Consider the following 15,711-nt stretch of genomic DNA (forward strand, 5'->3'; position numbering starts at 1 on the left):
GCAGTCAGAATACTAATCACTCAGTAAACATTTTATAACAATTGTTGCTCATGGATGTTGTTCTTGTAAACTGGAAACAAACTTTCTTAAATTGCATTTTCATACGCAACTACTGTAATGCGACAACATTATATCGTGACCCTAATAAATCTGTTCCTATAAAATTAACCTCAGTTTCTCAACTACACTTACAACTTCCTGTACGTAAACGGAGGTCAGTACTACAACACTGTCACACATGTTGGTGATGGATACGTTAAAATGAATTTTAACGTACAGCCTAAAACCCTTTGAGGTCCCCAGTCCAGTTCGGTACTGAATAATTACTTCGACGCCTACAAAATGGAATATTTAAAGGTAGGACAATTTCTGTCTTGTTTGTCTGTCCTTAACTATATATTTAGCCTAGCATGCTAACCCACTGAAATTCGCAAATAACTAGGCAATCACAGCACTGCGTTGTTTCACAAAACTTACATAGCAAATTGCGGGTAACTACTATAAATACATCCATATTAGAAAAGCTGTATTTTCTCTCGGGGACACACAATATACATACGAACAACAATCGGTGTGTAACCACTACTGGCCCGGCCTCAGAGCCGCTAATCACCGCTATCTTAGCACCATGTCATCTACGAGCTACCGTCAACCGCTAAAATTTCCTAAAAGAAGCATGTTTGTAACTAAAATATTAATCGGGGCTCACTTTAATACAACAACAGAACATATTTCAAAACAATTTTAACACGGATGGTTTAAGAAAAACAAGATTTACACTAGATATTTCACAGGGAATCGAACAGTAAGTTGCATACCTAAACTCCGTTGACGGAAAGAGGAAGGGGAAAAGGAAAAGCGCAGGTTTTCTTCCGGTAAAATGCACCGCAGGGAACTATGGGAGTTGATGTCCAAACAAATGTTGCGCGTGTCTCCACGGTAAAGCGTAAAGAGATGTAAATAAAATGAAAATAATTAAATTCGGATAGATATATGTTTTCATATTACAATATACAAATGTAAAGATTGCAAGGTATTTATATGCATATATTTATATTTATTTATATTTGTATATATGCAGTATTATTCACAACAAAACTAAGCAGTTACTTAAAATCTTGCAAAGGGTGGCAGTAATGCAACATAAACGACTTATTCATGCTGAATTTTTGGTCCGGTCCAAAATGCAAATTTTTTTGGACAGGACAGTAAAAGGAGCCATATAGTGTAGACACGACAACTGACCTGATTCTCTGTGTTTTGGTATTGGCTAAATGGTGACCTCTGCTGGAGATGATGCATACACTACACGAAAATTTTGATTAGAGAACAATGAATTCATATATACGTAGATAAATAAATTATTAGATTTATAAATATTCAACCAGGGCCTTATTTATTTTCAATATTTGAAATGGACATAGAGGGGCTATGTCCATTTCATCTCTGCATTGTAGAGACTGTGTTGATTTAAGACAACAAAAGTCTCTTTGACCTAGAGACATTTCAATCGTGATAGTATTTTGGTAAAATAATTTAGTACAAGAAAATACACATAACACTAAGAATGTTAGAATTGTGATGGTTTAATGACAGAGCTTTCTTGACACTGCACTGGCAGCATTAAAACACACTGCCTCATTGAAATCTAGAAATTAATTGTTACACTTGGGCATGGAGTGTACTGACAATAAACATCTCTCTAAATTAGTTCTTGTCTGAAATAAGATCAAGAAAGCTTTAATCACTGATGTAAGACAACAAAAGTGTATCTACACATTTATAGGCGTGTTCAGTATTTAGATAGTCCACAGGGATCATATAAAACAATGTAGCATCACATTAAGTGAACCAAGTTCTGCATTTATCACCTACATTGTTGACACTGTTGTGTGTGTGCGCACGCCTGTTAATAGGGGTTTTCTCATTAATCATGGTGTTGCTGCTGCAACGGCACACTGGTCTCAGGAGGGGAAGCATCTGTTGCTCACTACATTTTATTCTTCTTTTACTTCCCCTTTTTTACTCTGTGCCAAAAGGTCAACAAGGGTGGAAATGACAAAACACGTGAGATGATATGACGTGAAACAACAACATCATATTTTCCAATAGCAATCTGCTGATTCTGGTGTTGGCGCAGCCTAGATATCTTAAGTAGGAGAGTGAAATATCATTTACACTCATTTTTATTTTTATGTGCCTTATTATGAAGGGTGCTAACTTATAAAAGCAAGAGCCTTTGTACATCACAGTGTTGTGTTTACTCAGAAGAAATCTAAGAGAAAAGGATTAATTCAACCAAATAAATTAATCACTTCACTATTTAAAAAATACTAATTTAACAAATTAATTCAAAGATCAAACAGAATACAACAAATTAACAAATAATACAAATAATAAACAAACAACTAAATCTTGTAACATCCCTTAAGAAATGTATTTGTTCTCACTCAGCCCTTGCTGTCATTATGTTCACGCAGACAGGCAGCCTCCGCCATTATATTTAAAAGGGATGACAAGTTTGCCTAAAGTTTCTGCTGCACCTGACACATCTCCATCTGAGATGGTTCTTGGTTTAAAAACGTGAAGGTTGTTTGGGCTGTAACCATCAAGTTGATTAATGGTGCAAATGAACATGTGCTCTGAAGAAAACATGGCTGGTTGATAGAGTTCATAATAACAAAAACAGGTCTGCTGACCTCCAGTGTCTGCTGCTCGTTGTCTGTACATTGTCAGTCATTGTTGAAGAAATAATAAAACTCAGTTATCACCTGATGTCTGCTACAGGCTGATGAAAAATCATCCTTATGTTCTTATACAAATAAACTGCTCCACGTTTATTGCAACTACCGTAAATGTAATTCCACTGAATATTTTACGTAATGGTCGTTGTTATCTAATCGTGGCTAAACCTGAGCAAAATGTAACTCTAAAGAGACACAAACTAGGGTTTCTTCATTTCAGCTCCATTGTTCTGTTTTGTCCTAGATCTGACAACGCTTTCTGTATAAATGATGAAGAGGCCAGAACACAAACACACACATGCACATTAGTTGTTGGACAGCAGAATGGAGCTCTGTTGTCACATCTGCAGCTCTGCATTTTTTTTCTTACCAAGGTGAAAGGTTATTCCAGCACTGGGAGGTTAGGGGTCAGTGGTCACCTCCTCCGAGTCCCTGAGCCGCTCCTCTGTCTGTGATGAAGTAAAATATTACAATGTTTAAGTTTTGTTGAGCTTGGGTTGATGTAGCTATGGTTACCTCAGGAGAGATTGGACTATTAATAGATCATCTCAATTAGTGGACATCAATGTGTGTGTGACAGTGTGTGTTCATACACTTCTGTTTTTGCATGCTGCTAGGCAGTAATACTTCTAACTTCTAGGGTCTGGTGGACTTACTGTCTCTCCCACATTCATCATGGGAACTGCAGACAGGAAGGATACAATTACTCTTTAATTACATCCGGTATTTATTTGTCTGTATACATACATATATGGAAGTACACATTTACACCTACACAAGTAGACATATATACCCTAAACAAGTACAGATATACATAAGTACACATCTGTGCATATGCTCTGATCATATATCACATCTCTTCTTCTTTATGTTTATTAGTCTGAATGCTACAATTGTTTCTGTTTTCATTTTACCATAAGGAAGTCTGAGGGAAAAAAACAGTGATAATTCTGTCAAATATATGAAGTGACTTTTTGAATTAATTTATCTTTTACAGAACTTATTGTTTATTATTTCCTCCTCGTTTCCTCTTTGTGATAAAAATCTTAAACCTGCTATTCCCAACCTGTCCACTGGGAGCCTTCTGTGTTCGACTCTTGAGTTGGCAGATATAGTTACTGATATATGCAGTTTTCAGATAATCTCTGAATATGTCAAAATAAATGTTTCCTTCACATTTTTTCTTCAACATTTCTCTTGTCTCTCCTGTCAGATTATTCAGAGTCACTCGTAAATCTGTTATTTCGAGAGATTAAATATCACCACACTGTTCACGTCTGTATTTGGGTTCTTCTTCTAAAGTGGTGCACACTTGGATAAAAAAAACATTAAGTTTCAAATCAATCTTGGACTTCTGGTGTGTAAAGACTTTGACTGATGAGTGATATGAATGATTTGACTTTCTTTTGCTCTGTCTGTCCCTGTATTTTCCTATGTCTCTCGCCCCTGGTCAGAACAGCTGTTAATGGAGAGTGTTTGTAGCAATGCCTCCAGTTACGCCAGCTGTTCAACTTCCTGATGTCAACATTGCTGTCGGCAAAAGTGACAAAAACAACATTTTTTTATCATCATCTTTCCTGAAATGATTCTGTGCAAAAAAGATTAGTGTTCGTCATAGGTTTAAAACCCTGTGTGTGTGTGTAAACTCAGTGTTGCCTTTCACCTTTGACCCACTTTATTTTGCTGTTAAACTTGTACATGTACATTGTTGCTAAATTCAAAATTTGTATTCAAATGAGAAGTAAGGATTGAGTTATGATAATAAATCCTAAATTAAGTCGTTTTGTATGGCACATTTTTATCTGTTATTTTTAGGATTTTTTTAAAAAAATCTTTGAGTTATAGTTGTGGCTACCTTTTATTTATTTGTGTGCTATTTTAGTAATTTTCTTGACCTTTTTTTTTAGCCAATTTCTAGCTATATGTTATACAAACCTGTAACCGTTTGTATGTGTAGTGTGTTATGGGAACTGGGGGAAGAATTCAACAAAATGGTAAATTCTTTTTTTTATCCACTACTAATTGTGTTTGCCATTAGAAACCACAGTGGTGGAGCTCTCTGTCTGCACAACAGTGTTTTGTTATCAATAAGAATCAAAGACAGTTTACTGAGTTTCCCTCCAGGCGTTGAGTCGACAGGAAGTTATTTCCCTGTAACGCTAGTCTCTGATTGGCTGTGCTCACTGATGCTGTGCCCTCACAGGACGTCCCTTTCCTGCTATTCTGTTGTATGTGTTGTTCAGTGTTTTTTTTAACAAGAAAGCAAACAAGAGTGTATTTTAGGAGGTGTTACCATAGTGATTATGCAGACACAGACACATACAGAGTACATCTGTCAGCTGCTTCAGAATATTCCTTATTGTTTAAGACAAAGGATGAATTGACCATGCGATGACTTATATTTAAAAACATTACATTATGGTTTCTATTTGAATTTGACTAAATAAAACAGAACACAGTAGAATAATAGAAACAAATTTAGACCACTGTCTGTTTCCTATGACTGTTTGTGCAGACATAACACCTTTATACAACTGTATTTTATCCATAACTTGTACAGTTTATTTGTTTAGTTTTATGTAGTTTCATAAGTTACAGGCGACCACATGCTATTTGAATAGGATTAAAAAGTTAAAAATAAAACAATAAAATTCACCAATAATACATTGTAATTAATTGTGGAGAACCAAATGTGTGTGTGTGTGGGGCAGACATTGTACGTTTGCTTGGGCCTGTGTGTGTGCATGCAGGATGTTATGTGCGCCCTCTGTTGTAGAGGTGAAGGACCAAACTCTTATTTTGATAGGTCAGCATTACATACTTTTATTTTTCGCTTCCTCAAAGAGCAAAGACCTTGACAGGAGTAATCTTCCCGCGTTGACAGGAAGAGGGAGTTACGGAAACATAAAAGTCAGCATCTGTCGATGCAGGGCAGCGTGTGTTTTAACCTCCCCAGTGGTGGCTCTTTTCCACTGAGTGTTTTTGGGAGTGAAAAGCAAAAGAGGAAGTTCCAAGTGTTTGCTGTGGTTACTAAGTTTTTACTTTTAAAACCAGATCAGGGAAAGTTGAAGTTGTGTTGTCCTATTATGTCTCACCATAGACTAAATAGCAACAGGAACTAACAAAGTAAAAAAAAGTGTTGATGTTGAGGATGTGTATACAGTCTCTCTCAGCTTTGTTGTGTGGGATTTCTTTTTCTTTTTCATCATGTGCCAGCTGTGTTGCATTCATATGATCTGTTCCTGACGGACAAACGGCAAAACAAGGTTATTTTAGTGTGGGACTTTAAAACATGAAACACAAAGTGACTTACAGTCTGTATTTGGTCATGTGTTTATAGCTTGGGAGGGTCTTGAGTCACATGAACAAGAGGACACTGACAGAGAAACAGAACACACACACACACGCACACACACACACGTGCAGAACAACAGTCAGATTCAACATGTGTTACCATGTGTCTGATCAGATTAACAGTGACTGATTGATGCCATAGTCTTGAGTGTCCCTTATATTTTTCCACTTACACTCTTTTGATGAATAAGTACCGTGTGTTTCGTCAGATGCCTGATAAGATCCTGTAATGGAAAGAAAATATACAAAGTAAATGAGAAATCTGTGTTTATCCACAAATATGGAATGTTTGGTTGACTTAAAAGGCTTTAAAAAAGAATCACCCATAGAAGGTGCTAGTCCCAGAGAAGGATACATAGTCTAATTAAACTTTTGCCAAAAAAAAATGCTGAACACCAAACAAAAACATTGGATGGATCAATTTGGACCAGTGGAACTGTAGGAAGAAGTCAAGAGTGGCAGAAAAGTATGTTAGAGTGGTGCAGTATTTAGGACTATTAAATCAGTGCTGATGTGTACAGTCAAACAGCAGCCTAACTTTGGTTTGAGGTTACTTTATTGCCATTTTCATGCTAAGACTTAATACGGTATTCGCACACAAATCCTCATCACAAAAATGATGACCAAAACACTCAGCTTGTTAAAGCTGGATCAACACTCCTTTAAATGTTTACATTGAAATGTGTACTTTTTATTGATATATACTGTACTTTATATGTGTGTCGTGTACAGCATGTACAGTAACTTTGACTCATATTGGATCTTTTTAAGGCGCCAGACAAATCTGGATTTCATCCAGCATCTTCAAGGAGTTTCTGGAAGGGATCTTTAAAGTCAGCACAGACAGAAAGAATTATCCCAGAGCATGTAAGTACTGCTTCGATTTAAACATTTATGGTCTGAGCAAAGGTTTTGGATCCTGCAGACCTTCACAGAGCAGCACTTGCTTGTGCACGTGAAAGGGGACAGAAATAGTTGTGTCAGGGTTGAAAGTGAATAGTGGGAACATTTCAACCCATCTCACTTTTACCTCACCACAGTGCAGGTCACAGTGTGATGTGGGTGTTAAAGTCAGCTCTTCCTTTTTTCTCATACAAGAGCAGAAGTTGTCATTAAACATTCAGTCTGCAGAAAAGACGTGTCTTGAGTGGTGGCATTTCAGATTTTGTATCTTAAAGGCACCACCATTCCCCAGGATAGGTTATCAATTTCCTTTGCTCTGGATGGTTGATAAAATACATCTGTTTGCATCAGACTTCACTCAGTGTCAAAGCCGCGGGAGAAAGAATTCAGAGGACAGACTGGCTGAGATACAAAGCCTCACGTCGAGGGGAAAGTGAAGTTTCACCTCCAGCCGAGTCTGTTAATGAATCATCAACAGTTGGAAACCAGTCAGAGAACTGTGGGAGATGACACAGCTGTTAATGAGTATGTGTGTGTGTAAGAGTGTGTAAGTATGTGTGTGTGCGTACGTGCAAGAGAAGAGAAGGTCCCAGTACGATATCACACTGCAGTCTCTGTTTCACCGCTGACGTCATTTTCCATGTGAAATGGGAGTTTAGATATAGAATGAATGAATAAAAGAACCTCACAGACTTCACATCCACTCTAAAACTTCCCTGCCGCTTTTTTCAGTTCTATTACATCCTTTTAATTGGAAACTACATGGTGTAGATTCATCTTCAACAGTGATATTGGAGATATTTGAGGATATGCAGGAAATGTAATTTGGTCGGCACGGTGCTAACACTTCATAGGCTAATAGGTGCTCCTTTAGTGCAGTACCTATAACCAAGACATTAAATATGATTAATTGATCTGTACATAACATGTTAGTAGCACACTACTGTCTTTGTGAGCTTTAATATAATCTCCAGGTTAAGTTTATTGCCGAGGGACACATTATTTGAAACCTTACGCCCCAGCCCACTCTCTCTGTCTCTGTCTTCAGGTCTTTGGGATGACCTCCTGACCCGACAGTCTGGACTGTCTTCCTTTTCTTCCCTTTTCCTCTCTGACACTGCTTCCTCACACATCTCCAGTAACCCTCAGTCTAACAACACATAAGAGAAGACTACCCACATATTTTTTTTACCTAATTAATTGTTTCTAGTACAATAGAATGAACATGTTGATGATGTTGAGTTCATTCATCTTTTCAACAGCTGTTGTCAGAGGTGTTTTTTTAGATTTCTTGTGAACTTTTTCACTTCATCATTTGGCCTGTAATGAATTATTAATGGATGTTATGAACTAAATTCCATTTTTGTCAAAGTGGTTTTTGATCCCTTAGGACTGACGGAAACACTGGTTAGTGTTCAGATTTAATGACGGACATGTAGAGAAATTCCTTTGTTATTTTCAATATAAATATTTATCTCAAATTGTCTTAGAACGTTTGGACCTATCCTCTACAGACACCTTTTAGGGGTGATTGTGGTGAGAAGCAGTTTTATCTTGTTGTCCTCCAACATACACACACACTCCCTATAGGAGGTTACTGATATGAAGCTGACAACTGGACAACACATATACAAATAGATGCCAATGCCTGGGCTGTAAACAGTCCTGCTCTCTGTCCTGTGTGTGTGTGTGTGTGTGTGTGTGTGTGTGTGTGCGTGTGTGTAGTTGTCAGAGATAAGCAGGTCAGGACCACAGAGAGACATGAGGGGAGGATAAACCCCCCATCCCTCCACTGGCTTTAACGGCTTTTTGAACCAATCAGATTGTTCCTTCCACCTCAGCTCATCAACAGACTCTGTCTTTATCAGTTTCCCTCCAGGAGAGATTTAAGCTGCAGCTCATTAACAAAATTAATAGGCGCTTGTTAGCTTAATGAAGCTGCAGGTTAACAGGCAGGAACAAAAAAGTCCTGGGTACTGAGAGTTCATTAAACACTTAGAGTTAGCAGCGGAAATGTACACGAGCAGAAGAACAAGTCAAGTCAAGTTAAAGAAGAGTAAAATACACATACTGTATGTAAATGATGTAGTACAACATAATTCAGGTTTAAAAGTGGACCTTTTTACAACATGTACTTTTTAGGTACTACTGACATTACTTCACTTGTTCCTTACACACAGTATTTAAATAAAACATCTCTACATTACTTTTACGTACCATATGTATTATGTATTGTAGCGTGTTATAATAATTATCTCTGCAGTACCTGTAATTTATGTTGTAACTGTAATTATACATAACCTTCCAGTACTTAACACATGAAGTACAATAAAGAGCTGTGGTACTTACTTTTCCTACACTTTTTACCATTATGTCTTTTATTTTTAAGTTTTGTACATGAACTTGAACTTGCTGTTTCACTCTTTCTTATTTCTTTCTCTGATCACATCTGCTGCTGCAGTGACCCGTGTCAATCTTTAACGTTAATCTATTTCAATTCTAGAAAATATTTCTATCTATATTTTTTGATGGCATGCAATGCCAACTATACTCTCATCTTCATTAGATGAGACTCAGAAATCTAAATCTGGCCTTAGCCTTTGGGGGCTGCTACGTTGTCCATCTTCATATAAAGACCATTCTGTATTTGGACCACACACCAACACACATGCTGACCAACGTTAGGGACAGATTTCGCTCCAACTTGACTGGTGTGAGTGTAAACATTGACCAAACACTACTGACGCTTCCTGTTGTACCAGTGTCGGCCTGCACCAGCTGACCCTCAGAGGGGACTATCAGGCTGTCTCTGGGAAGTTCACTTCCTGCTAATGACAATGGCTGTTGTTTTAGACAGGATGTGACATCACTATCAAGGACTCTGAAACAGGATGGAGCTGATGTGCGTGAAACTCAGTCTCCTTCTGTGAAAAGTAGTGATACAGTGTTATATCAGTCTGTGTTTTTTGACGTCCACAGTTCCTGCAGCTCCTGCTGTTTTGTACTCACGCACTGGAAATGACTTTTTTTTGCAGCTTTGGTGTAAACACAGATAGATTCTCCGGTCCAGTTAGTGTTCTGAGAATTCCTGTTTACCTTGTGGGGAAAAAGAAAGCCAAGAATTGTTTTGATGAAACAATTTTCATCAAATTTTGAACTTGACCTTCTGTAACTTCTTTTGTAAAAATTTAAAGAAGCATTGGTTAATGATAACTTATCCTTATTATTAGGAACCGTGACAGATGTGAGCAGTCTCAGCTGAGTGATCACACCACTCCTGCAGCTTCAGTCTGTTGTTACAGGTTTGAGTCTCCACATCAGTCCAGCCATGTTTAGTTAAAAGAGTAGAGACTTAGGTTGTTGCTTGAGTGTATGAACACACACACACACAGTCAGACACAGTCCAGACTCTGAGGTCTGAAAGGACTTTGTTTAAACCTTAAAGAAGAGACTTAAAAAAACAACTGTGAAACATCTGACACGCAACTCTTTACATAAACATTCAGTTTAATGTTTTATATCTCTGAGGCAGATGAGACACGATGATACAAAAGTCACATTTCCAAAGTCACTTCATCAAACCTGTGACGTCGCAGTTTAAAGGGATAGTTCAGACTTTCAGAATGATGTGTCTTTAAACTATGAAATGTTTTTTTTTATTTTTTTGACTAGAAACTGAATTTTAAAATAAATGTTTTAGCTCAGTGGTAACTTGGCAGCTGCTGGACTCGAACATGAAACCCTAATAATAAGACATTAATTATAACAGAGTAAAACATGGCTTGGTTACGTGATAGAAAACATTTAAGTGATAGTGTTATTAATTTGCTTGATACAAAGAGGAGCTTCTCTTTTCTTCTTCTTGTTTACTCTGCCAACATTGGTTTTCTTTTTTTATGACTATAATTTTTCATATCTGCTGTAAAGTGGTTAGAGTACCACGTATCAGTATGAAAATTACAGCTGTGGTCTTTGCGCAAACATAACCACAGCCTTTGTGAGTTTAAATCTTCCCCAACACACAACACTGTGACATCATCAGACTGTGAGACTGTCAAAATGTCTCTACTGTGACTTTTAGCATTTTTGATAGGCAAAAAGTGCATTTAGCAGATGCATTTATCCAAAGTGATTCACAGAGGAGTATTAATATTATCAAGCTTGCGGTCAATAGAATATATTCTATATCACATGTTTTATATTTTAAGACTATTGACTTTGGATTTCTCTACATTCATAGTCACATTCAGAGTGACTGAGAGAGTGTAGTTATTTTCATTATGTGTGTATGGCATGTGTCTGAAGGCATCTTTTTCAGTAACAGCTTGTGTTGCCTTTGGGACAACACACATACACAAAATCACACACACAGAGCTACTGCTGAAGGCCTGCAGCTCATTACTGATTTAACATATGGGCACACACACACACACACACACACACAGAGTGTAATCACTCTCCTGATCTCGTCAGTAATTACTCTTTAATTGAAATGAAGACAGGCTAATGATACAAACTCTGGCTGCGTTCACTGGACCGAGTTTATCTGTGCTGTACTTCACAGTTGAGACGTTTGTTTCCTTCAGTAATCAAACTTGAGTTGTTGTTTTTTTCCTGATTTGGAAATACGACCAAGGCTTTATTGTATTCATGGCTATCCTCCAATACTCATTTTGAAAATTAGTTTCTATTTTCATCTTTTAGCTCGTCATTGGTTTTCCCTCCCAAATATGTTCACTTCCTCCTTTATCCAGTCTATTTTGGGATTGTTTTTCTCCATGTTTCCACCCATTCAGAAAGATCCACTGCTTTCATACTACACCCTCTGTCCCTTAGAGACTCTGGAATAATCACAGCTAGATCACATGTTTCCGAAGTCTGGTCCTTTGGCTCTAAAATGTGAAACTATAATTTTTTTTTGTAAAATATGTTTCAATTATGAGTAAAAATACAATTAAAAATAAATAGTTAAGTTTAATCATGTGACATGTGTAGAAGCTACGTAAAGTTAATAAAAATTTTTATTTATTAATTTATTTTTAATTTAAAAATCAAATATAAAAGTCTTCTGGATCATTAAAATAATGATAACATTTCAGTCTTATGAACTTCCCTTAAATAAACCCACTGTGGGGTGAGAAATAAGTAGGCGTGAGAATTCAATGCTGTCACTGACATGCAGTCAAAGATAATAAGATATTTTTCTCCAAAAGTCCAGTCCAACTTCAAGGGTCAAGAAGGTAGTTATAGTCTTTAGTGAAACTGTCTTTGTGTCTCTACAACAACAACATTTCAACATTAGAGCAATTAATAATTGACCTTACTTCCGACTTAGTATTTCTAGTCGAGGTCTGTAGGAGTAGTAGTAGTCTGTAGTCAGGTGAGGCCACCTACAACGACAGACCAGACCCATTCACACCTGCCGAGGTGTAACTTAGTTTTGCTACAACCTGTGAAAGAAGACGTACTTTTGACTCGTTCAGGCTCCACAGAAAATGAACTACACAGAAGTATTACATCTGCATGTCGTTTTTAAGGTTTGCTTTCTTTGTTCCTCTTCCTGTCTTTAAAAATATTGGTAGTTCCCCATTTCACCAAGAGTCTGGTGAGAAAGGTGGAAGAAATGCTGCTGTAAAGTTACATGAAACACACTAACATGCTGTGAGTCGGTGGGAGGAATGACTGGAGTGACAATAGAGTGCATGTTTATACACACTCACACGAACAGACACACAAACACTCAGATACAGACACACACTCATTGGCCTGATGGAACCAATTAGCAGACGTTATCATGGCCTGGAGATGTCACAAGCTGTTCAGACACCCCAACCCTCCCCTGCCACCCCCAGGGGGTCTGAGAGGGAGGGGCAGCCAGAGTGTGTGCATGTGTGTGTGTGTGACACAGAACATACATCACTCTTATAATATATACAGCTTCCTCTGTCTTCGCTTTACAGTTTATATTAGTGACCTATATCCATGTTCTACGTGTGTGTGTGTGTGTGTGTGTGTGAAAGAGAGAGAGAGCGATGTCATGGCGAACTAACGGTTAGTGACCTCACCCACAGGAACATATCCATATAAGGCAGTGATCACAGCACTCCACGGAGCTGCTGATGTTAAAAATCGGACCGTTTTCTATCATCTGTGCCTCTGTTTACCACCATCGCTTAGAAACCACCCCAGCATCTGTTTTGCCGTACACACGTACAACAGAGAACAATCAAGCCGGGATGTGGGACAGCTTAGGACACCCTACATCAACATGACTCCCTCTCCTGGTTGAAGCACCGGGACAAAAGGAACAACTGTGTTAGGAAAAACTTGATTCTTTTTCAGTCAAAACGTATCAACGGTTGGTCATGGGAGTATTTAAGTACAAGTCCTCAGGCACATATTTTTGGAGAGAAATGTCTTACAGAGCTCAAAACTCTGTTTTTCATTAAAGCCAATAGCTGTGCGTGTTAAATCTGGACTGTAAATCAAGTTTGAATCGAGTCAGCAACTCACAAAAGTGTTTTGAATCCATTATGGCTCTGATTTGCACATCTAAATGGTGTCATCTCCATGGCAGTGGTAGCCAAGGACCGTAGTAATCTGAGGACACTGCCAAAGTGAAGGAAAAAGGACAAGTTATGTAAAACGAATGGACATGGTAAAAAGATATTTGTTACTTGGGACAGGGCTGTCCTGTCCTGGCCTGTATTTTTATGACTTAGTCATGCACTTTGACATGTTTCTGAAATTATCCCTGGATGTGATTTCAGAAGTATAAGATTTCCCCTCCATATTACCAGTCAGATCTTCAGATATGAAACCACGTAACTTCAATACGATCATTTTATAACCAAATAACGTTTTTAAAAATAGTCATCATTTTTATTATTTTATTATTTTATTGTTATATGCATTCAAAACTATTTTGACATATATTACATTTTCATTACTTTTAATGAGATTATTTTAAGGTTGGAGCCAGGGGCGAGCTACAGTAGTGGTAAGGTGTCTCCCTAGACCCCTGGTTCAAACTTAGCCTTTGTCTCCCAACCTGTACAGAAGGTGTTGGCTCAGGAATAGTATCTGGCAGAAAACAACAACAAAAATAGTTTTTACTTTTACAGATGACGTTGTGTTAATAACCTCCTTCTTCTTCTGGCTGTTCCCATCAGTTGTTGCCAATCTACAAATCTCCTCTGAGGTCTTCCTCTTCCTCTTCTTCTCCATCGTTAACATCCTACACATGTCCAAATCATCTCAACCTAACCTCTCTAACTTTATCTCCAAATTTAATGTCTATCCATTTACTGTCTCATAAACCCCCCAATCACCCCCGACACTTGTCTCCATCCACACTACTGTGTTTAGAGAGTAGTTAAAAAGATGATCACATAGATTCATTCTGAAGAGACATTCTGATAGGCTGAAGAATGATAGTAAAATACCAGGTCGTTGAAAACCTAAACTTATCAGCTGCTCTCCTGTCATTAGTGGCATAACAGGAACCAGATCAGTGGAGTAGAGATCATGGTGATCGGCTCACTTAAGACAGTTGTTAATACTAGGTCAGAACAAGGCCACACATCTATTCAGGCTGTAGCATATTAGAAAGGGCAGTTCAAAGACATTTACGAGACACGAGTCGCTGGTTCAAAGGTAGATGTTTGACCTTTCAGTCTCCTTAATGACTAAGTACTTCACAAATTAGCCCTGCACGTCGTCACTACATTGTCAAGAGTCGAGGACAGATTACGGTGCCACATTACCAGCAGCTGGACCTTAAATTAGAGACAGTTGAACAGTGGACCAATCAGGAAGGACTTTCAGGGATTGGTTCGGAAAACAGATATAAAACTGATAAATAAACAGTCATTTCCTTCCATTTTCAGTAATGTCAGCAGTTCCTCCCTTTTCATCTAACCTCTCCTTTTGACTCTGTGCAGCCTCCTCCACACACACACACACAAATGCATCTAAGCTCAGTATCTGGATCCGATCTGACAGATCCATGGTCATCCGATGTGAACACAGTGGGGATCACCAGTCTATTAGCATACCATAGATAATGCTCACAAACACACTCTGTAATCTTTGGAAGAGTGTGTGTGTGTTTGTGAGTTTGTGTGTTTTTCTGAGCAAAGAAGACACGCTGACTCAACAGCACATTCTTTGAACTGCAGTTTTTTAGCTGCTGAAAAGCATTAATCATTTTTATCCAGTTATTTGAGGTAAAATGTTTATAAAAAAACATTTACAACATTTTTCTCTCTCAAATCTCGTTGTACACTGTGCAAGGACAATAAAGGCTATTCTATTCTATTCTATTCTATTCTATTCTATTCTATTCTATTCTATTCTATTCTATTCTATTCTATTCTATTCTATTTAGCCAGAATCCTTGATATACAGTCATGAGGTCATATGATTATATCATCAGCATAGATACGTACATGGATTTGTAGTGACAACAGTTAACGATCTGTCATAAGCTAAACCAACAGGGGAAGTGGAGAAAGAGCGAAACACAGAGATGTCATCAGATAATATTGGTGCCACACGGACTCCCACCCCCCACTGAGAAGGTTAGGTCATGCTTTTTGGAAGGCTGTGTTTCAGGCACACACTCTGGACTCAAAGATGAATAATGTAACTAGGCCCAGTTTGGTTTTCACCCTATGAGGAAAGGGAAGAGGGAAGAACAGAACTATTT

Source organism: Cynoglossus semilaevis, chromosome 16, assembly GCF_000523025.1.
Source record: "Cynoglossus semilaevis isolate Cse_v1.0 chromosome 16, Cse_v1.0, whole genome shotgun sequence".
NCBI classification, from domain to species: domain Eukaryota; kingdom Metazoa; phylum Chordata; class Actinopteri; order Pleuronectiformes; family Cynoglossidae; genus Cynoglossus; species Cynoglossus semilaevis.